At 38.3% G+C, this 4,802-nt stretch overlaps 1 protein-coding gene across 5 annotated transcripts in view; it reads right to left on the reverse strand.

Moving 5' to 3' along the window:
* The window catches only part of LOC123504784 (longitudinals lacking protein, isoforms A/B/D/L-like), a 31,989-nt gene extending 27,187 nt beyond the window's left edge, over positions 1–4,802 (reverse strand). For all 5 annotated transcript variants that reach the window (XR_006674950.1, XR_006674951.1, XM_045255617.1 and 2 more), the window contains exon 1: positions 4,304–4,802. The gene's annotated coding sequence lies outside the window, so the exon portion shown is untranslated. The remainder of the gene's footprint in view (positions 1–4,303) is intronic.

The raw sequence follows: 4,802 nt of genomic DNA on the forward strand, positions 1-4,802 counted from the left end.
GGGGGGGGGAGGCGGAGGGGGAGGGGCACACCGAATTTTAATCTTCTCTGTGAATAAAAAAAAAATAAATAAAAACTTGTTAAAAATCTTGCTATCTTGAAATCTCGTGGTAAATTTTTGCTTGTTTATGAAAAGATAGGAGGGAAATTTTTGCTATCTTGATTAGAGAGGAAAGATAATGATGTGTTTCCCTTACTTATGAAAAAATAGGAAAAAAACTCGCTATCTTAACTGGAAAAAGAAAGATAGAGGAAATTTTTGGTTGTTTATGAAAAGATAGGACGGAAAAAACTCGCTATCTTGATTAGAGAGGAAAGATAATGATAAGTTTCCTTTACTTATGAAAAAATAGGAAAAAACTCGCTATCTTAACTGGAAAAAGAAAAAGATAGAGGAAATTTTAGCTTGTTTTTTAAAAGATAGGAGGGAAATTTTTGCTATCTTGATTAGAGAGGAAAGATAATGATAAGTTTCCCTTACTTATGAAAAAATAGGAAAAAACTCGCTATCTTAACTGGAAAAAGAAAGATAGTGGAAATTTTTGGTTGTTTATGAAAAGATACGAGGGAAAAACTCGCTATCTTGATTAGAGAGGAAAGATAATGATAAGTTTCCCTTGTTTATGAAAAAATAGGAAAAAAAAACTCGCTATCTTAACTGGAAAAAGAAAGATAGTGGAAATTTTTGGTTGTTTATGAAAAGATAGGAGGGAAAAAACTTGCTATCTTGATTAGAGAGGAAAGATAATGATAAGTTTCCCTTGTTTATGAAAAAATAGGAAAAAAACTCGCTATCTTAACTGGAAAAAGAAAGATAGAGGAAATTTTTGGTTGTTTATGAAAAGATAGGAGGGAAATTTTTGCTATCTTGATTAGAGAGGAAAAAAAAATAATGAAGAAATTTTCGCTTAGGATAGAAGGAGGAGGAGGAGGAGGAGGAGGAGGAGGAGGAGGAGGAGGAGGAGGAGAAGAGAACGAGGAAGAGAAGAAGGGAAGATGAAGACGATAACGAAGAAGGAAGAGGAGGAAGAAGAAGAAGAGGAGAATGAGAAATGAGAGAAGGAGGAGGAGGAGGAGGAGGAGGAGGAGAAAGGAGAGTTATGAACAAGATATTTTTCCATTAACATCTGTATCTTTCCATTCATCCATTAAATTTCCCTTCTCGAGTGTTTCCTGCTTATTAGTTTGGCATTATTACCTGTTTGCCCATTAAAATTAACCATTAACCCCTTGAGTAGCGTGACGTGTTTCCCTATTCCTTGTGGTGACTATTTGGTGATTTTGTACAGCTTCACCAACTCACGTGGGGGATTAAAATGGTGAAGACTGTGCCCATTAATCTTGTGCCCTCCATACACCCTTCCTAATGTCAATAAAATGGTCTTGTTGTCATAAAATGCCCTAAAAAACATGCCAAACTATCTTAAAATGCCCTCAAAACATGCCAAACTGTCTTAAAATGCCCTTAAAAACATGCCAAACTGTCTTAAAATGCTCTCGAAACATGCCAAACTATCTTAAAATGCCCTCAAAACATGTCACTGTCTTAAAATGCCCTCAAAACATGCCAAACTGTCTTAAAATGCCCTCAAAACATGCCAAACTATCTTAAAATGCCCTCAAAACATGCCAAACTGTCTTAAAATGCCCTCAAAACATGCCAAACTGTCTTAAAATGCCCTAAAAACATGCCAAACTGTCTTAAAATGCCCTCAAAACATGCCAAACTGTCTTAAAATGCCCTCAAAACATGCCAAACTGTCTTAAAATGCCCTCAAAACATGCCAAACTGTCTTAAAATGCCCTAAAAACATGCCAAACTGTCTTAAAATGCCCTCAAAACATGCCAAACTATCTTAAAATGCCCTCAAAACATGGCAAACTGTCTTAAAATGCTATCAAAACATGGCAAACTGTCTTAAAATGCCCTAAAAACACGCCAAACGGTCTTAAAATGCCCCTAAAAATGCCAAACTCTTAATATGCCCTTAAAAAATGGCAAACTATCTTAAAATGCCCTCAAAATATGGCAAACTATCTTAAAATGCCTTCAAAACATGGCAAACTGTCTTAAAATGCCCTCAAAACATGGCAAACTGTCTTAAAATGCTATCAAAACATGGCAAACTGTCTTAAAATGCCCTAAAAACACGCCAAACGGTCTTAAAATGCCAAAAAATGCCAAACTCTTAAAATGCCCTTAAAAATGCCAAACTATCTTAAAATGCCCTTAAAAACATGCCAATGTCTTAAAATGCCCTCAAAACATGCCAAACTGTCTTAAAATGCCCTAAAAACATGAGTCTCCCTATTCCTTGTGGTGACTATTTGGTGATTTTGTACAGCTTCACAAACTCATGTGGGGGATTAAAATGGTGAAGACTGTGGCCATTAATTAATCTTGTGACCTCCATAGACCCTTCCTAATGGTCTAATGGTACACAAATCTCAAGGTAAAAACGTGTCCCAGCACTGAAGGGGTTAAAATAGTGAAGACTGGCCATTAATCTGACCTCCATACACCCTTCCTAATGTCCTAATGGTCTAATGGCACACAAATCTCAAGGTAAAAACGTGTCCCAGTACTGAAGGAGTTAATAGACGCGGGAAAATCTATTATCTATCTATCTAACACAATCAATCAGGGTATCTATCTATCTATCGAGGGAAAACATTTATCTATCTATCGATCTATCACTGTCTATCGAGGGGACCCGTCTATCTGTCTGTCTGTCTGTCTATCTCTTATTGTGTGTTTTTTTTTTTTGTCCGTAAATAAAATAAAGATAGGTAAAATTATAATGCTAGAGAGAGAGAGAGAGAGAGAGAGAGAGAGAGAGAGAGAGAGAGAGAGAGAGAGAGAGAGGTGTTTTTCCATTCTTTCTCAAATTTTCTCTCCTTCCCTGCAATCTACAGAGAGAGAGAGAGAGAGAGAGAGAGAGAGAGAGAGAGAGAGAGAGAGAGAGAGAGAGAGAGAGAGAGAGGAGGGTGTGTATGGAAGCAATGACGCAAGATTTGGATAGGCCCCGCGTCTCCTCGACCCTCGTAGGCCTAAATACAGGAGGCCTATCCAGGGATTCCCAAATATTAATAATAATAATAATAATAATAATAATAATAATAATAATAATAATAATAATAATAATAATAATAATAATAATAATAATTCCATTCTTAATTATTAGTAATAGTAATAATACGAAAAATGACTTGATTCTCTCTCTCTCTCTCTCTCTCTCTCTCTCTCTCTCTCTCTCTCTCTCATGAAGTTTTGTGTGTGTGTGTGTGTGTTCCAGAGAGAGAGAGAGAGAGAGAGAGAGAGAGAGAGAGAGAGAGAGAGAGAGAGAGAGAGATTCATTCATAACTAAAATACTCAAACATACGCACGCACGCACGCACACGCACACACACACACACACGCACACTAATAATAATAATAATAATAATAATAATCTTAAAAAATAATTGAAAAAAATACCAATTATTATTATTATTATTATTATTATTATTATTATTGCCGATTCGATTACATATATATAATTTATTGTAATTCAAAGGAAAAAAATATGTAATCAGGAAATTCGTCACGTGCTGAAGTAGAGTAGTAGTAGTAGTAGTAGTAGTAGTAGTAGTAGTAGTAGTAGTAGTAGTAGTAGTAGTAGTGGTGGTGGTAGTAGTAGTAGTGGTTGTAGTAATAATAGTAAAAGTTGTGGCGGTAGTAGTAGTGGTGGTGGTAGTAGTAGTAGTAGTAGTAGTAGTAGTAGTAGTAGTAGTAGTCGTTGTAAAAGTGGTGGTAGCAGTAGTAGTAGTAATAGTGGTAGTAGTGGTGATGATGGTGGTAGTGTTAGTAGTAGTAGTCGTAGTAGTAGTAGTAGTTGTAGTAGTAGTTATAGTAGTAGTAGTAGTAGTAGGAGGAGGAGGAGGAGGAGGAGGAGGAGGAGGACAAATGAAGAAAAGGAGGAAGAGGAAGAGAAGTGGAAGGAGAGAAGGAAGAAGAAGAGGAGGAGGAGGAGGAGGAAGAGAAGACCACGAGGAAGAGGAGGAGGAGGAGGAGGAAGACGTGGAGGAAGAAGAGGAGGAGGAGGAGAAAGAAGAGAGAGAGACCACGAGGAAGAGAAGGAGGAGGATGAAGAAGACGAAGAAGGAGGAGGAAGAAGAGGAGGAGGAGGAGGAGGAGAGGAAGAAAATAAAGAGAAGAAGGAGGAAGAGGAGGAGGACGAAGAGGAGGACGAGAATAGTAGTAGTAGTAGTAGCAGTAGTAGTAGTAGTAGTAGTAGTAGTAGTAGTAGTAGTAGTAGTCTTACCTTTGCGTCTCCAGCGCTGCACGTAGTAGTAGTAGTAGTAGTAGTAGTAGTAGCAGTTGCAGTAGTAGTAGTTGTAGTAGTAGTAGTAGTAGTAGTAGTTTGATATAAGTAATGACTGGAGCACCACCACCACCACCGCCACCACCGCCACCACCACCACCACCACCATCAACAACAAACACAGTGTAACCGCAACCACAACCACTAACAACGACAACTGGAGTGGTGGTAGGTGTGGGGACGACCAAACGACCACTTCACCATCACTCGTGGTAAAAAAAACTCGAAAAATCCTCGTTTTCTTTAAGTTTTCCCTAAAAGGTGTCAAATCCTTTAAAAATGTCAATAATCCTTCACAATTCGCCACTTTCCGTCTCTGTGGGGTTAATTTCCTCCCATTTTCACGGTTTTGGAAGGGAGGAGGAGGTGGAGGAGGAGGGAGGAGGAGGAGGAGGAAGAGGAGGAGGAGGAGGAGGCGCTTTGATCCTCACACCTCCAG

The sequence above is a fragment of the Portunus trituberculatus genome, chromosome 2, assembly GCF_017591435.1.
Source record: "Portunus trituberculatus isolate SZX2019 chromosome 2, ASM1759143v1, whole genome shotgun sequence".
NCBI lineage: Eukaryota > Metazoa > Arthropoda > Malacostraca > Decapoda > Portunidae > Portunus > Portunus trituberculatus.